Raw genomic sequence first — 17822 nt, 5'->3', positions numbered from 1 at the left:
CTGCAGGTGAGGATTTTGGTTGTCGTTGGTGTCACATGTCCAGGTGGAACCAGATGAATTACCTAATTTCTCCTGGCACTGGCCTCTGAGAAGTGGCCTAGGATGGTCAAAGCCTGACCATTGGCAGAGTGCTAGCTTTGCTGGGCCGTGCCTCTGAACTGGGATCTGCTAGGAGCAGCCATTTGCCTCCTCCAGCTTGTAGCAGGTTCCATGTGAACAGACGAAAAGGCCATCAAACCTAATGTTCTAGAAAAAGTAAGAGCCATCATTGGCGTATTTATGTTCCATAATATTATGGGGCCTGGCATTTTAATAATAATTATGCTCTGGGCCCGGCGCGGTGGCTCACACCTGTAATCCCAGCACTTTGGGAGGCCGGGCGGGCGGATCACGAGGTCAGGAGTTCAAGATCAGCCTGGCCAACGTGGTGGAACCCTGTTTGTACTAAAAATACCAGCTGGGCGTGGTGTGCGCGCCTGTAATCCCAGCTACTGGGGAGGCTGAGGCAGGAGAATTGCTTAACCGGGAATCGGGAGGTGGAGATTGCAGTGAGCCGAGATCACGCCACTGCTCTCTAGCCTGGGCTACAGAGCGAGACTTCATGTCAAAAATAATAATAATAATAATAATTATTATTATTATTATTATGCTCTGGATTTACTACTTGTTGCTTTTTACTGGAGGAAGTGAAAGCGTTTTCATGACCTGTTATCTCATTGATTCTTACTCGTCTCTGAGGTCGTTAAAGTTTAATAGGGTCTATTATTCCCATTTTATAGGCAAAGAAATGGAGGTGACATGATTTGCTTTAAGTTGCAAGTGAGTTGGTCCCTGAACTGGGATTTGAATTGGGTTTTTCTTCCTTTTTTTTTTTTGAGATGGAATCTCTTGCTCTGTCACGCCCAGGCTGGAGTGCAATGGCACAATCTTGGCTCATGCACTCTGCCTCCTGGGTTCGAGCGATTCTTCTGCCTCAGCCTCTCAAGTAGCTGGGACTACAGGCACCTGCCACCATGCCCGGCTAATTTTTTGTATTTTTTAGTAGGGACAGGGTTTCACCATGTTGGTCAGGCTGGTCTGGAACTCCTGACCTCAGGTGATTCGCCCTCCTTGGCCTTCCAAAGTGCCGAGATTACAGGCATAAGCCACCACACCCGGCCAGATTTTCCTTCTTAAGTTTCACTTCACTGAGACCTTTAGGGGGAAAAAATCCACACATCTTTTTCTTTTTTCTTTTCTTTTCTTTTTTTTGGAAGCGGAAGGACTTAAAGATACCAGATCATTGTGCTTTTCTGATGACTAGATAGTGGATGATAGCTAACATTTATTGAGTGTTTATCTGCAGGAATCTGTGCTAGGTGCTGCATAGACGTTACCTCATTTATTCCTCACAACAGCATTCAAGGTACAACTTATTATCCCCAGTTTTACAGATGACAAGGTTTTGTGAGGTCCTAGGTCAATGGAGTGATAGTGAGTGACAAAGCCTTGACTGAAATCAGGGCTGGGCTCAATCCGGGGCTTTCTGATTGCAGAATGTGTGCTCCTGCTAACCCGTGTGCTAACGGGCCTTAGGGATGACTAATGGGCAGGCCTGAGAGCCCCGACGCCTGCTGCTGCCACCACCCCAGGTCTGATGGGTGGTGGGGGTTGGATGGAGCTTTATGTTCTATTGCAGTACAGTTTTCACATCCTGGTCTTTTCCTTTGCTAGAAGCATTCGTCTAGCCAGGTGGAGGGTCTTTAGAAAAAATAATCAGAGCTGAGAAAACATCTGCATTTGCAGAGAATGAAGTATTTGAGACCAGATGGGCCAGGCGCAGTTGCTCACGCCTGTAATCCCAGCACTTTGGGAGGTTGAGGTGGGCAGATTGCTTGAGCCCAGTAGTTTGAGAGCAGCCTGGGCAACATAGCTAAACCCCATCTCTACAAAAAGTACAAAAATTAGGTGGGCATGGTGGTGTGCACCTGTGGTCCCAGCTACTCTGGAGGCTGAGGTGGGAGGATTGCCTGAGCTCAGGAGGCTGAGGTTGCAGTGAGCCAAGATCACACCACTGCACACCAGCCTGGGTGATAGAGCAAGACCCTGTCTCAAAAAAAAAAAAAAAAAAAAAAAAAAGACTAGATGGGGAGATTAGGGGATTAGGGACAGAGAGAATCAAAGAGAATCAAAGTGGTTTGTGGACAGAGGAAATTAGTGATACTCTGACCCAGAGGCCATCTTTAGTGTCCAGGCCATTTTGCTTAAGCTGCTGGTGAAATTGTGAAACTGGAGGCATGGCACTTGGGCTAAAATCTGTGCAGTAAATAAGGCTCTCAGTTTCTACTTTAGGTGGCAAAATTGAAAATCTGATTCCTTTTTGGTCTTTAGCTTCCAGTGTACTTTAATGCAGTACATTGTGGGCGTGGTGGGAATGTGGTTCAGAAATTTACCTAAACTCTGTGGGCTTACCCCTCTCTCCAGCCACGTACTCTGTCATCTTTGGTTCCAGTCTTCAGAATTCAGCTCTGATCCCCTGGGTGATGGGTGGTGTCAGACACTCAGGTGCTTGGGTTGCCCGCGTGGAGAGAACAGCATCCTGCCCCCATAGGCTTCAGTTGTACGCGACTTGCTGTTTTCTTGGAGGTGGGCTTTAGTCACCTCTAGCTATAAAGACACGAAAAAACTGGGAGGAATGACCAGGAAACTGTCACCCCAAGCCTTGCAGTTGATTTTTTTTTTCTAAGATGGAGTCTCGCTCTGTGGCCCAGGCTGGAGTGCAGTGGCGTGACCTCAGCTCACTGCAAGCTCTGCCTCCCGGGTTCACGCCATTCTCCTGCCTCAGCCTCCTGAGTAGCTGGGACTACAGGCGCCCGGCACCGCGCCCGGCACCACGCCCGGCTAATTTTCTGTATTTTTTTTAAGTAGAGACGGGGTTTCATTGTGTTAGCCAGGATGGTCTCGATCTCCTGACCTTGTGATCTGCTGGCCTCGGCCTCCCAAAGTGTTGGGATTACAGGTGTGAGCCACCGTGCCCAGCCTTTTTTTTTTTTTTTTTTTTTTTAAATTGAGACAGCATCTCACTCTGCCACCTAGGCTGGAGTGCAGTGGCGCTATCATGGTTCACTGCAACCTTGACCACCTGAGTAGCTGAGACTACAGGCATGCTCCACCAAGCCTGGCTAATTTTTTACATTATTTGTAGAGATGGGGTTTTGCCACATTGCCCAGGCTGGTCTCGAGCTCCTGGGCTTGAACAATTTGCCTGCCTCAGCCTCTCAAAGTGCTGGGATTACAGGTGTGAGCCACCATGCCTGGCCCCATTGACTTTTTCTCATTGGTGAGTTCAACAGAGGAGAAATGATTGCCACAGTTTTCAAAAAGAATAGAGGCCAGGTGTGGTGGCTCACGCCTGTAATCCCAGCACTTTGAGAGGCTGAGGCAGGCAGATCACCTGAGGTCAGAAGTTCCAGACCAGCCTGGCCAACATGGTGAAACTCTGTCTCTACAAAAAAATACAAAAATTAGCCGGGTGTGTGGGTGTTGCACACCTGTAGTGTCAACTACTCAGGAGGATGAGGTAGGTGGATCATTTGAGCCTGGGAGGCCATGGCTGCAGTGGGCAGAGATCGCACCACTGCATTCCAGCCTTGGTGACAGAGCAAGACCCTACCGTCTCAAAAAAAAAAAAAAAATTAAAAGAAAGAAAAGGCTGGGTGCGATGGCTCACGTCTGTAATCCTAGCACTTTGAGAGACTGGGCCAAGGTAGGAGTATTGCTTGAGGCCAGGAGTTTGAGACCAGCCTGCACAACATAGTGAGACCCTGTCTCCACAAAAATTTTAAAAATTAGCCGGTCATGGTGGTGTACACCTATAGTCGCAGCTGCTCATAAGGCTGAGGTGGGAGGATCACTTGAGGCCAGGAGTTTGAGGCTGCAGTGAGCTATAATCACGCCACTGCATTCCAGTCTGGGTGACAGAGTGAGACCCTGTCTCTTAAAAGAAAAAAGAAAGGGAAGACAGAAATCAGATTAAAGAAGAGAGAAGAAGTGAGCCTGTTGGCTTATACCTTGATGAAAGGTGGAAGCGGAAGGGCAAGAGCTTCTGCTAAGTAGTGAGGATCTTGGCAAGGACAACAGTATCTTTTTCGTGTTCTGTTAGGCCATGTCTCTCTAGCGCCCAGCTCAGAGTGCACGTGTGTTACGTTTGAGGGAATCTAGTGAGGAGTCTTCCTGCATTAGGCACATCTGCAGGTGTCTGTTGAATTGTTTATCTGCTGAAGGATTCAGTCTGGTTAACTCTGGCAGGAGATTCGGTCTGGTTAACTCTGGCAGGAGAGGGACGGACAGCACAGCCATGTGGTTAACTAGTAGCTTTTATTGACTTTTCCTATGTAAAGGCGAAATGAAACCTTAGTGGGTCCCAGGCTTCTCTTCTCTCCTGCCCATGCTAATTTTTTTTCTTTCTTTTTTTTTTTGAGACAGGGCCTTGTTCTGTGGCCCTGGCTGGAGTGGCCCTGGCTGGAGTGGCATGATCTCAGCTCACTGCAGCCTTGACCTCCCGGGCCCAGGCCATCCCCCAACCTCAGCCTCCTGAGTAGCTGGGACTACAGGCGCACACCACCACACCCGACTAATTTTTAAATTTTGTGGAGAGACAAGCTCTCTCTGTGTTGCCCAGTCTGGTCTTGAACTGCTGGGCTCAAGCGATCCTCCTGCCTTAGCCTCCCAAAGTGCTGGGATTACAGGCACCCCACTGCACCCAGCCCCCTGTCTCTTTTCTGTTGCCAGTTGAAGTCTGGAGGTAGCATGGGTCCCGGGAGGCCAGTGCCAGTGTTGGAAGCCAAGAGAGGAGGAGCAGCTTGGTCAGGGGGAAGATGCAGAGTGCTCACTCCTGGCACCTGCAGCCCGCAGGGGAATGGCAACTACCCTTTAGCGTGGACTGTCCCCAGCCCACAGAAAGTCAGCTTACAAAGGTTCTAGCCAAATTCCTCCCTCCTCCACCAACAAAGCTCCTTGTTGTGGCTGAGGATTGTCAGGCTGTGATGGGACAGGGACAGGGGTGGGAGAGCAGCACCTGGCACTGATGAGCACAGCAGCGATGGCAGCATCAGAGACGCTTAGAGACTGTTGGCCGTGCCATGCTCTGTCCTGAGTGCCCATGTGTCTTAACGCGTTCAGTCCTCCCCACAGCGGACAGACGGGGTGCTGTTATGATCCCTGCTTTTCACACTAGGAAGTGGGGCACAGAGGGTTAAAAAAAAGTGGTGGCATCAGGATTTAGATGAAGGCGTTGGGTTTTGGACTTGTGCTATCACAGACCAATTGAGGGCAACTGACTTGGGCATATTCCACAGGGTTACCTCCGTCCTGGGGGATCACCCCTTCCTGTCTTCAGACCCCTCCTCCATGTTTCCCTCTCTTCACTCTTGAGTTATCTCTCTGAAATGCCAGGAGAGGTGCATTGAGGTTAGTTGGCGTATTCCTTGAAATATTCCTGGCCTGTTTCTCAGGGGCAGAGTCAGGAGGTAATTCTGAAGCACTGGGAGGAAAGCATGGGCACAGGGGGCTTCCCAGGGGGGCACTTAGGACACTGTGTGTTCAGGGACCTGGGGGCTGTGCCTTGGGATCTAGAGAGTGCTGAGGGCAGCCCTGCTCCTGGAAAAGGTGAGGAAGCCCTTCCCTTCCTTCTGATTCCCAAGTTGTGGAACCCAAGCAGATCCATTGTTGCCCCAGCTAAACTCCTTTATGATGATTCTTTTAAGGGAATGAGCTGGGCCGGGGGTGGAGGAAGGCAAGGGGAGGGAGAGCATTAGGACAAATACCTAATGCATGTGGGGCTTCAAACCTAGATGACAGGTTGACAGGTGCAGCAAACCACCATGGCACATGTATACCTATGTAACAAACCTGCACGTTCTGCACATGTATCCTGGAACTTAAAGTAAAATAAAAAAAAAAAAAGCCATCTGGGAATCCTAATCACTGTATAGAATTGGCACATGAACTTGTGGAACAGAACCTTTTACCCAGTTTGGCCATGACTAGTCAGAGTCATCCATTTCCCTGTGAAAAAGGAAAAAGGAAATATTTTAACTAGTGACATGGGCTTGGGTCAGTTTCTTTCCAAAACAGATAGGCTTTCTCAAAACCGCCCTTGCAGGGGTAGGAAAAACAAACTTTCTGCTTTTGGTATTCTGAGTACCTTTAGATAGTGGGGCCTGTGGACAATTACATAAGAAAGTCATAACAGTGATCGCTTCGCCTTACCGTGGCAGGCTGTGCACACATCATTTCTAGTCTTCACGTAGGGTCCTTTCACCCCGTTTTACAGCAGGGAAGCTGTTCCAGTGAGGTAAAGGGCCATAAACCCAAGAATTTGCATAGCTAATGATTCCAAATCCCATGAGATAAATGTTCAGGGAGCAAAAGGAAGAGGAATGGGGCAGAAAAAGACAGTATGAGGCAGGGAAAAAATTCGCAGGTGGCAGCTTGAATCGGCCCTCCGGGTGTAGTGAGCACCGTGCTAGGCCCTAGTGGAGGGTGGGGACACAAACAAGCCCCTGGGCCTCAACCACCCTCAGGGAGCCAGGGAGCAGGGGGGATTCCTACTTTAGGAATCCTTTACACACTGACGTTTTTCAGCACATTTATTGAGCACCTGTTGTATGTAAGTGCCACGTGGTAAGACAGCCTGTGTCTGCAAGAGGTTGATATTTCTAAGAGGTTAGATGCATTGTCAGCCATGCAAGTGCAGTAACCTGGATTTAACTGGCCAGGAAGCCCTGGACATAGAGTGCTAAGCAAATTTATGCTAACTAGTAAAATATTCTTCTTGACTTGGTTTTGTTTATTTCTTGTACATAAGATTGAGAATTTCTAGAATTTACCTACCCCCTGTGGCTGCTGTTTGTGGAATGTTTGTGTTTTGCAAACAGGATCATTTTGCAACTCCTTCCTGAGGACCAGCCCTGCACTTGGGCTGCAGGAAAGGCTGGGACCATTTCCCTTGCCTGCAGGCTGCCCTTGGGCCCTTCGCCACTTTGGATCTGGTGCTCTCAATGTGCTTGTCCTTGCCCAGCTACTCATCGAGAGGTATAGGTGCCCCAAGTGGACTGGGCAGCCCTTCCTAGAGGAGGGTTTTGCAGTCTGTGCCCTTTCCTAGGTGCTCTAGCAACGGCGGATGGGAGCAGTCCTGGGCATGGAGGCGCCTCATCCATGCTTTGGGTATTAGATTGTCCATGCTGCTTCTGGGGCTCCTTTCTAACCCTAGGACCACGGTGCTGTGTCTGCCACGGCCTCGGAGCTGGTTGGAGCCTTGTAATAATGTCATCAGCCAGCACGGTAACAAGCCCCCCATTCCTCCACCTCCCTGAAGTATTTCTTTGTCATGTGCTGTATTTGGAAGCTGATGTGTTGTGGGAAAAGGCCTAATAGGACTTCTCACTACTGGATATGATGAGTGAGATACCGTTTTGCTTGGGTTTTAACCTTTTATTTTCTAAGACATTTGGTTCCGTTTGATCAGGTCCATTCAAATAGAAATTACTTATATCTTCTAGAAATGAGTTAAACACCTGATCTCTACTTCCTGCTGTATTAATATAGCTGACTGGCTAACACGAAGGACACTTTTACATGCTGCTAATGACAAGTTCCCTCTGTGCATGACCACCAGCCCAGGGGAAGGGTTCATGGCTTAAAGGTGTCTCTTACCCTTCAGGCAAAATTGATGTATGGAAACGTGGATTTATCTTCAAAATAAACCAGTGTGTATCTGTACTTCTTGACTTGAAATTAAATTCTTCACAGTAAAGGAATTCTGCAACAGAATTCCTTCTGTAGGAATTTAAAAATTTACCTTGCTATAGACAATATTTCAGGCACTCTGATATCCCATCATTGGTGGGAATGACTGCCTGTCACTTTCACCTGCCTGCCACTCTTTGTCCCCTACAGCACATACACACATGCAGGCTCAGAGGCACAGGTGCTCCTGGCTCTGCCTGCAGCCTTCCAGGCCTGTCATCTGGGCCTGCTGGTGCGGCACATGGATCTAGGTGCTGTCACGGGCTGTCAGTTGTGGCATGTCCTGGCAGGGCCTGGCTGGCCCAGCCTCTGCTCATGCAGTATTCATCTGCACGCCAGGAGCTGTCTGGACCATCTCTGCTGCGCTGCCCCACTCAGCTCCGTGGGCAGTTGCTTTCCTTTAATGCTTGTCTCCAGGCTGTTTTTGTAAGCTTTTATGAGGTCCAAATGCTTAGGCACAGGCAGTAGGCAGGAAAATCCAGCAGGGCATATAGATCATTCCTAGTAGTAAAAGAGGTCAAGGGGTTTGGCTAAAAACCTCACTTATATTGGGATATGGGAAAAGTGGGAGGGAACTGATTTCTCAGGAGTCTGCTTCATAATATGTGTCATGGCATGATCGCCTTCAATCCTCATGACAGTCTTACAAAGTTACTCGTATGAGGCCCACTTGAAAGATGAGGCATGGTGAGGTTAGATGACTTGCCTGAGATCTCTCACCTGGTAAGTGGTGGAGCTAAATCAGAGTAAGACACTCAAACTGCATTGTGGCTAAGAGCTTGGAACCAGACTGTGCTGTACTATACTGGAACCAGACTGTGCTGTACTATACCAGTTACTAGAGTGTGTGACCTGGAGTGTGTTCCTTATCCTCCCGAGACTCAGTTTCCTCATCTGTGCAATGAAGGGCGTAACAGTCCTACTCACCTCGTATGGTCGTAAGCATTTAGAATCCTCCCAGGCACGTGGTAAGCACGCAGTGAGCACCCCACGCATCAGCTGGTACTGTCACTGACTGGTGCTCATGAAACTTGGAATGGAATTCTGAGGCTTGGGGCTTCCTCTCATCCAGAGACAGTCTTCAGGGGAGCATGCTGGGTCCAGACTATCCAGTGAGTCAGCACAGGTTTCTTTGCAGTGTTTGGTTGGGTGAGAATGAACCGTACCCTCCAGGGGGGAGTTCTTTCCTGTCTTGCTTGTCCCCTCCTCATCCCACTTGCTCCCTCTCTCTAACTGCCTTTCTCATCAATATGAAAGCATCTGCAAAAGCCTGCTCTTGAGCTCACTCCTGATCCCCTGGGGCTTTGCATTTTTTTTTGTTAGCAATTCTTTAAACCTCCTGAAATAACTTATTTATTAAAGTTGTATCCGTTGGTCCCTTCCTCCACGTGTTGTGTTGTCCTGGGTTTTAGGGCAGGGGCGGCTTCATGGAAGCGTACTATGACCTTGTCTCCGCTCCTGACAAACCTGCCTCAGGAGAGCCAGGAGTAATATACACAAGTTATGGGGAAGAAAAGGGATGAAATACCCAGGTGGCATAGACAGTGTCATTGGGGAAGACAAGCGTGCTATTACTTCTTGAAAATCTATTATATGCCAAGTGCCGGTTCAGAAGCTTTATATGCATTGTCAGCCCTGCAAGTTAGGGGATACTGAGTCACTCCCTCTTTACAGATGAGGACCCAGAGACAGAAGCATCTTGTGCAAGGGTACTCGGCACATGGGTGAGAGGAGTGGGGGTTTGAACCTGCGACCATGTTGACTTCCATGGGCCTACGGAGGACATGCAATTTGAACTGTGCCCGGGCCATGGTAGGATTGTCTAAGTGAGATATGGGGGTGCTGGGGTGAGCACAGGCCCAGGGTTGAGAGTGAGCAGCATGCATTCGGGGGCAGCGAGGAGGCCAGCCTGGCCAGGCTGGGGTTGCGTTCAGCGTTGATGAGCTGCTGTACCGGGTTTTGTCTGGGTGGTGGGAGATAAGTAAGATGTGTTCCTTGCCCTGTGGGATCTTGCTGCAGCTGGTGAGACAGACGCACAAATAGATAATTTCACCACTGTGTGGTAAGAGCTGTGATGAGGATAAGTATAGGGAGCTGTGGGAGCAAGAGCACAGGGAGCCGGGAGCATTCCCGGAGTCTTGCCCTGACTGCAAGGGCAAGGTAAGGTAGCGGCAGCCTTAGCGGTGGAAGGCAGGAAGGGCTTCCTGAAAGGCAGAGAACAGCATGAGCAAAGGCATGGCCTTGAGGGCTTTTCTTGTTTATTCTCCTGGTCGAATGGATGTCAGGGTACGGTGTGGGCTTTATGGGCATCGGGGAACCTGTTGGGGGTTTGGACACAGAGTGACAGCGGAAGTCGAGTTTCAGGTCAGTCAATCTTGTGGAGGCGGGAGAACTGAGTCAAGCAAGATCAGCCAGGGAGGAGTCTGGCTGATCTTTTTTCTGTAAAAGGCCAGAAGGTAAATGTTTTAGGTTCCATGAGCTGGTTGGACTCCGCGGCTGCTCCCCTCTGCTGTTGTGTGAAGGCAGCCACAGAGAGCACAGAAGTGGATGGCTGTGGCTGTATTCCAGTAATGCTTTTATTTGTGGCCTCTGAAACTTAAATTTTATGTCATTTTTACATGTCACAAAATAGCCTCCTTTTAATTTTTTTCCCCAGCCCTTTAGAAATGTAAACACCAGGCCAGGTGCGGTGGCTCATGCCTGTAATCCCAGCACTTTGGGAGGCTGAGGTGGGTGGATTACGAGGTCAGGAGTTCAAGACCAGCCTGGCCAAGATGGTGAAACCCCCGCCTCTACTAAAAATACAAAAAATTAACTGGGTGTGGTGGCAGGCACCTGTAGTCCCAGCTATTTGGGAGGCTGAGGCAGGAGAACCACTTGAACTCGGAGGGTAGAGGTTACAGTGAGCCGAGATCGCGTCACTGCACTCCAGCCTGGGCGACAGAGTGAGACTCCGTCTCAGGAAACAAAACAAAACAACCCAGAAATGTAAACACCATTCTTTGCCTGCAGGCTGGATCTGGCGCATGGGTGGTAGTGTGCCCGCCCCTGGATCTGGCGCGTGGGTGGTGGTGTGCCCGCCCCTGGATCTGGAGCGTGGGTGGTGTGCCCGCCCCTGGATCTGGCACGTGGGTGGTGGTGTGCCCACCCCTGTATCTGGCACGTGGGTGGTGGTGTGCCTGCCCCTGGATTTGGTGCGTGGGTGGTGGTGTGCCCGCCCCTGGGTCTGGCGTGTGGGTGGTACTGTGCCCACCCCTGGCAGGTGGGGATGATTCAGGTGTGACACGACAAGGAACTGGAACAGGATGTTGGCAGTGGATGTGGAGTGGAAGGGACCTGATGCCAGATACATTTTGAGAAGAGGACACTGATAAGATAGAAAGGATAAGGAGAGGGCAGCACCCTGAATAATGCTGGGTAGGTGCCTTTCCAGCCCCCTGTTGGTAAATCTGGCCTCGTTTTCCAAGCGCTAGGAGTATGACTTGGTTCTGAAGAAAAACCCAGAGATGGCGGATGCTTGCAGACTTCCATCAGCATTGTTAGCTGCCCCCATGTCTCCCTGGGGGCGGTGCTGTGCTGGTTTCTCTGCTGCCTTGGCCTTGGGTGTGCTGGGCAGCAGGTGCCCCCCGCTGTGACTGGGGCAGCATGCCCGCCTGTTTGTGGAGCCACAGGTAGTCATCTTTAGGGCAACTCTATTTTGATATAATTTCCTGTTTACAGAGAAGTCGCAGGAGGAGTACAGGCACTCCCCATCTATTACTTGGATTTATTAGATTTGATCGTTTGACCTCATTTGCTTTATCATTCTCCCCATGTGTAGATGCATTTTTTTTCCAGACCAATTTGAAAGTTGAAGACATTGTGCCCCTTTACCCCAAATAATTCAGTGTGGGTTTATCAAGAGTAAGGATGTTCTTGTCCACACCACAAGACAGTGATCGGGAAAGTTCCCAGTGACAGTGCTGTTTCTGTCTTTGAAGCTAGCATCCCTCCGATTGCCCTTGCTCACAGAGTACCTGCCGTAGGTAAATAGTGACGTGGCAGCTGTTCCATACAGGTGGGTAGGTACCTGTCCATCTCTGCACCCACACACCTGCAGCGGTTCCCCAGCACCCATGCTAGGCTGCCCAGGGGGCAGCAGGCCCAGCAGTGGCCTAGAGGGGGAGCAGGCCTAGGGCTCACGGATCACCTGTCTTGAGCATCTCGGCCGCAGAGGGCGGGGACCGCACTTTCCTTCACATAGATCCCGCCAGTCCCTGCTGCCTCCAGGAGGAAGGCCATCTCCTGAAAGGAACAGCCACTCAGTTACAGTTTCAAACCTTCTCTTTCAGCTTTCCTCTCCTCCATTGTCTGTCAGTCTATGGAAAATGATTCTTCTTGTTTCTTTTTGTTTTTTCGAGACAGGGTCTTGCTCTGTCACCCAGGCTGGAGTGCAGTGGCATGATCATAGCTCACTGCAGCCTGGAACTCCTGGGCTCCAGCAATCCTCCTTCCTCAGTCCCCTGAGTAGCTGGGACTACAGGCGTGCACCCCTATGCCTGGACAATTTTTCTTTTATTTTTAGTGGAGATGGGGTCTCGCTGTGTTGCCCAGGCTGTTCTCGAACTCCTAGTCTCAATGATTCTCCTGCCTCAGTCTCCCAAAGTGTTGGAATTACAGATGTGAGCCACCACGCCCAGTCGAAAATGATTCTTCTAGGATGGATTTTTTTGTATGCTTACTCTAGAAAATAAAATGGAATTAAATTGGTGTAATCTACTTTGGAAATAAATGGGAGAAAAGAGGTATCCTACCGTTTCTGATGTAGGACAAAAAGGCATTTTCTTTTGGCTGTTTAAAAGACTGAAACTAGAAATAGGGAAGTGTCTGATGCATATTCCTTCATTCCTTATGAGTAGCCTACATAGTTCAAGGGGAACTATGGGAAAGAAATCTGGGCATTCTTTGCGTGATGAGACAGGAGTAGAGGGATGCATTTTTCTCTGTGTGAAGTGGGTGACTCACTGCGTTTAGCTAAATTCTCTGTGACTTAAGTAAATGCTCAGTCTTTGCCTTAAGCCTACTTAGATGGGATCAGGACCCTGTACTGTTCGGTCATTACTTACCTCTTTTTTTTTTTTTTTTTGAGACAGATTCTCGCTGTGTTGCCCAGGCTGGAGTGCAGTGGCACCATGTTGGCTCACTGCAGCCTCTGCCTCCCGGGTTCAAGCGATTCCCCTGCCTTAGCCTCCCAAGTAGCTGGGACTACAGGCATATGTTACCATGCCCAGCTAATTTTTGTATTTTTAATAGAGTCAGGGTTTCACCGTGTTGGCAGGCTGGTCTCGAACTCCTGACCTCAGGTGATCCACCCGTCTTGGCCTCCCAGAGTGCTGGGATTACAAGCATGAGCCACTGTGCCCGGACCGGTCATTACTGACCTCTTAAGAGTCATTCTTGTGGCCGGGCAAGGTGGCTCGTGCCTGTAATCCCAGCACTTTGGGAAGCCGAGGTGTGTGGATCACAAGGTCAGGAGTTCAAGATCAGACTGGCCAAGATGGTGAAATCCTGTCTCTACTAAAAATACAAAAATTAGCTGGGCGTGGTGGCGGGTGCCTGTAATCCTAGCTACCTGGGAGGCTGAGGCAGAGAATTGCTTGAACCCAGGAGGCGGAGGTTGCAGTGAGCCGAGATTGCTGCCACTGCACTCCAGCCTGGGCAACAGAGCGAGACTGTCTCAAAAAAAAAAACAAAAACAAAAACAAGAGTGATTCTTTTGTCCCAGCACATCTGAAATTCAAGAGTCATGAGTTCTGCAGGGCCTGGGGCTGGGCCTGAGAGAAGGTGATGGGTCCTAAAGGAGGGTGAAGATGCGAGTGGCCTCTGCAGACCCTGATCTCCCAGTCTAGATGAGAAAGCCTCGATTCTGCTGCTGCGCAGTGAGCTCAGGTGAGTTACCTGATGGTTTTGCCTTTGTCAAGTAGGGTGGAATTGGCTGCCTACCAGTTTAAAGGGGCCTACTGGGAATAAAATTTGAATATAGAATTGGGCAGGCAGGCTTTGAAAATGCAGAATATAAGTGCCCTTTACTTACTGCTTGCTTCCCTGCCGCAGGCAGAGGCTACTGCTCACCACTAGTGTAGGAGGACCAGTGACCGAGGTGTCAGAAGCTTCCCTGGCAGGACCTGCTCATCCTCCTGGACCTTGTAGTTTTGTGGAATCTGCAAGGCAAGGCAGACAGATCCAGCAAACATCAGCTTGAAAGTAGGGACAAGCAGAGGGAGTAGAGGTCACGGGCCCTGTTCTCAGAGTTCACGGTTCATGTTGGAAGTCCAGGTGAATACTAAAAGAGCAGCACAGGCACCAGGGAGGCAGGGAATCTGGCACGCAGCACACTTGGGCATTCTGCTGCACAAAAGGCAGGGGCTGTCCCCTCCCTGGCCAGACCTTCCTCTTATGCTCCAGGCATGCCCTGCGTCAGGGCCGTGGGACAGACTCCCCCTGCCTGAAACACTTTCCTGCAATATTGCATGCGAACTCCCTCAACCCTTGCATGGCTTTGCTCAGATGTCACCTCCTCTGGGAATCCTCATGCCTCCCAGTTTAAAATGTCAGTGTGTCTCCTTCCTTCCGTGCTCCGGATTCCCTTTACTCTCCATTTTCCGGGGCACTCACCCTCTAGCATGCTGTGTTGCCCGCTCATGCTTACTGAGAGGTGGCAGGGCCTGGGGTTGAGTTGTGGCTTCACCACTTGCTACTCTTGTGGCTTTGGGTGGATTATTTAACCCCTTTGCCTTGGTTTCCTCATTTGTATGAACAATACCTAACTCAGAATTTTTGTGAGGGTCAAATGAATTTATATTTATAAAATGCATAGCATAACACCTGCCATGGAGTCAGTGCTATAAGTGTTTAATAAATACAGCTTTTATTGTCCATCTCCTTCCACAAAAATGGAAGCTTCATGAAGTCAGAAACCCTATTTGTTTTGTTCTTTGACAGATCCCTAAGCATTTAGAGCAGGACCTGGGGCAAAGCAGCCCATCTGTGTTCACTGAGCAAGCGACTGGGTGGGGCATGGGAGGTTGGAGGGGGGGGTCTGGGAAGGCGACAGGGAGCAGTGAGGTGTGGGTCAATGCTGTGGGTGGCACAGGCCACTGGGTCCCTGTTCCAGCTCTGCATCGGTGTCTGCGTAATCTTGGACCAGTGTCTTCATCTCTCTGAGTCTCCGGGGAGGCCCTCCTCGCAGAGGCGTTCGCAGGATTAGGTGAAACACTGTATGGCATGCGCCGAGTGCAGTGTTGGCCTGGCTGGCAGCAGATGGTTGGGGAATGTTAGTTCCTTTCCTTCCTCAGCACCCCTGGAAGAAGTGAGTCAGGAACTGGCTCTCGGGGCAGTGGAGGAAGTGGGTTGGCAGGGAGGGACCAGGGAAATCCTGAGTCTAGGTGTTGAGAGTGGGGCAGAAACAAGATGTCAGATAGATGGAACTTGCCTGGCAGGAGTGGCCTCTAAGAAGAGCTGTTGATTGTTGAACTTTGACGCTAAGGTGAGGGTTTGGATTTTTGGGGGATAGCTTTATTTTGGTATAATTTCAGAAAAGTTTGAGAATAGTACATGAGTTCCTATTTACCCTTCACCTAGAGTCACCAATGGTTTGCGTTTTGCCCCATTTACTTTTTCATATTTTTTTCCTCTCTTTGAATTTTTTTTTCCCAGAACAATTTGTAAATTAGTGGAAGTGTCCCCCTTGACTCCTGAATCCTTCAGTGTCTGTTTCCTGGGAATAAGAATATTCTCTTGGAGTCTGATAGGGCACCTTTAGCATAGGGTTCTTCCATAGGAAGTGGCATGGTGTGAAGGTGTCCAGAGAGGATGAAGGTGTGGCAGGCAGTATGGAACGGTGTCCACTGGAGGGTGGGGTGGTAAGGACAGGGTAGTGACTGGGGATGGAGAAGAGGCGTGGACCAGAAGACCTGGTGTGGGACAAGCAGCACTGCCTTCTAGGGAGGAAAGCCGTGTGGAGACTCAGAGGAGGCAGGTTTAGCTTCAGCCTTGTGCTTGGGAGTACAGAGTCAGAGTTTGGAGGTGCAGCTGAGTCTGAAGGACACTGCCAGTCTCCATCTTTGGGACACACAGCGTTCTGTCATGAGGATAATAGGTAGAGATGAGTGTGCCCATAGTCCCATGTGGACTTAGGAGTTACTAGTGACAGTAGCAGGTGGAATTAAGACCCTCGGTTGTTAAAAGGGTGGGAAGGATGGTGGGAAGCCAAGGGCCAAAGCCAGCCTAGGGGGGTGTAGGGAGGGTCCCAGGGAAATGGGGAGGGGTGAAGACCCAAGGAGGTTGAAGGGAAGGTGGTGCAGCAATGTGAGAAGAGACAGATTTGGCCACGCACGGTGGCTCACAGCTGTAATCCCAGCGCTTTGGGAGGCCGAGGCGGGAGAGACCAACCTGGGCTACAAAGTGAGACCCCTTCTGTAAAAAAAGAAAAAACAATAGACAGAATGAGAGAGACCTGCTGAGCTAGAAGAGACCCATGGGGCCCAGAGGCATTCCCAGGCTGTGGCCTCAACCCAAGGCCCTTCGGGTCTGAGGTACTTTTTGGACTCTGTCCTTTCCAGATCAGGAGCCGAGCTCACGAGCTTTAAGGAATACCCTGTGACTAACGCCACCCAGTCAGACTGTTGAAGGATTTAAAATGCACTTCCCTGCTGCCTAAGTGTTTTTGTGGAAGAAGTACCTCAGGGAGAATGTATTAAAGAAAACTTTTTTATTTTATTTTATTTTATATTTTATTTTTATTTTTATTTAATTTTATTTTTTTTGAGACGAAGTCTTACTCTATCGCCCAGGCTGGATTGCAGTGGTGCGATCTTGGCCCACTGCAATTTCTGCCTCCTGGGTTCAAGCAATTCTCCTGCCTCAGCTTCCCAAGTAGCTGGGATTACAGGTGCCTGACACCGCGCCTGCCTAATTTTTGTATTTTTAGTAGAGACGGCGTTTCACCATCTTGGCCAGGCTGATCTTGAACTCCTTTCCTCATGATCCACCCACTTCTCCCAAAATGCTGGGATTACAGGCATGAGCCACCGCGCCTGGCCAAGAAAACATTTTACATTTCAGCTTATGCTGAGTTTTTAAAATGGCATTTTACCCCGTTTTTGAAAAGATAACGTGTTGCACATGCAGTTCCTCCAGTGCCCGGCTGTGGGAAAGCCTGCATTCCCTCTGAAACACAGACTTCAGGAGTGAAGCCACTGCGGGGCTGTGCTGTGTTTCCACAAGTGCTGTCACCACCTTTCGTGTGCTGAATGCTGGGAATTCAGTAGTGAGCTGTGGCCTACCAGAGCCAGCTCATACCCTGTTGTTAATTTTTTTTTTATTTTTTGAGACAAAGTCTTGCTCTGTTGCCCAGGCTGGAGCGCAGTGGTGCAGTCTTGGCTCACTGCAACCTCGACCTCCCAGGCTCAGGCGATTCTCTCACCTCAGCCTCCTAAGTAGCTGGGACTACAGGCAAGCACCACTACTCCCTGCTAATTTTGTTAATTTTTTGTAGAGGCAAGGTCTCGCTATGTTACCAAGGCTGGTCTCCAACTCCTGGGCTCAAGCGATCCTTGTACCTCAGCAGGCGTGAGCTACCTCACCCGTCTCTTAAGGAATTTTGCAAGTTGGTTGTTAACTGCCGCCATTATAATTAAATGAATTATAATAAAGGCAAAGGTAATAAATACTCAAAACTCATCACTTCCTGGTGACCGTAGCATCGCCTGTGCCATCACACCTGCTATATCTGGTGGAGACACCATGTAGTGGTGTGCATGCGCTTCTCTTCCCAACTATGTCTGCGCTCACATATGTCATGTTGGGGGCTGGACATTAGCTTTGATGGGAGCATTTACACCATGGACACTCCCAAACATGACACATTAGGGCTGGGTTTATTGTTTTGTTCATTATCTAAGAAAGTGATGAAAAAATATTAACATTGCAGTTTAAACTTAGTGTTTTGTGTCTGTAACTATTATATTGTGAATAGTACAAGAAAATTAAGTAAA

General features: G+C 49.5%; 1 protein-coding gene across 15 annotated transcripts in view; it reads left to right on the top strand.

The window, feature by feature from the left end:
- Window positions 1-17822, top strand: part of MICAL3 (microtubule associated monooxygenase, calponin and LIM domain containing 3) — a 237686-nt gene that overhangs the window by 25904 nt on the left and 193960 nt on the right. The window contains exon 1 of one of the 15 annotated variants that reach the window (XM_055253679.2): window positions 13513-13716. The exons of 13 other annotated variants lie outside the window; for them this stretch is intronic. The gene's annotated coding sequence lies outside the window, so the exon portion shown is untranslated. Of the gene's footprint in view, window positions 1-13512; window positions 13717-17822 lie in introns of those variants that run through there. One more of the 15 variants, XM_063623277.1, reaches the window with a different exon arrangement.

The sequence above is a fragment of the Symphalangus syndactylus genome, chromosome 18 (assembly GCF_028878055.3).
Source record: "Symphalangus syndactylus isolate Jambi chromosome 18, NHGRI_mSymSyn1-v2.1_pri, whole genome shotgun sequence".
NCBI lineage: Eukaryota > Metazoa > Chordata > Mammalia > Primates > Hylobatidae > Symphalangus > Symphalangus syndactylus.
Note: the sequence above shows the minus strand (reverse complement) of the source record. Positions and strands in the feature narration are given on the sequence as shown.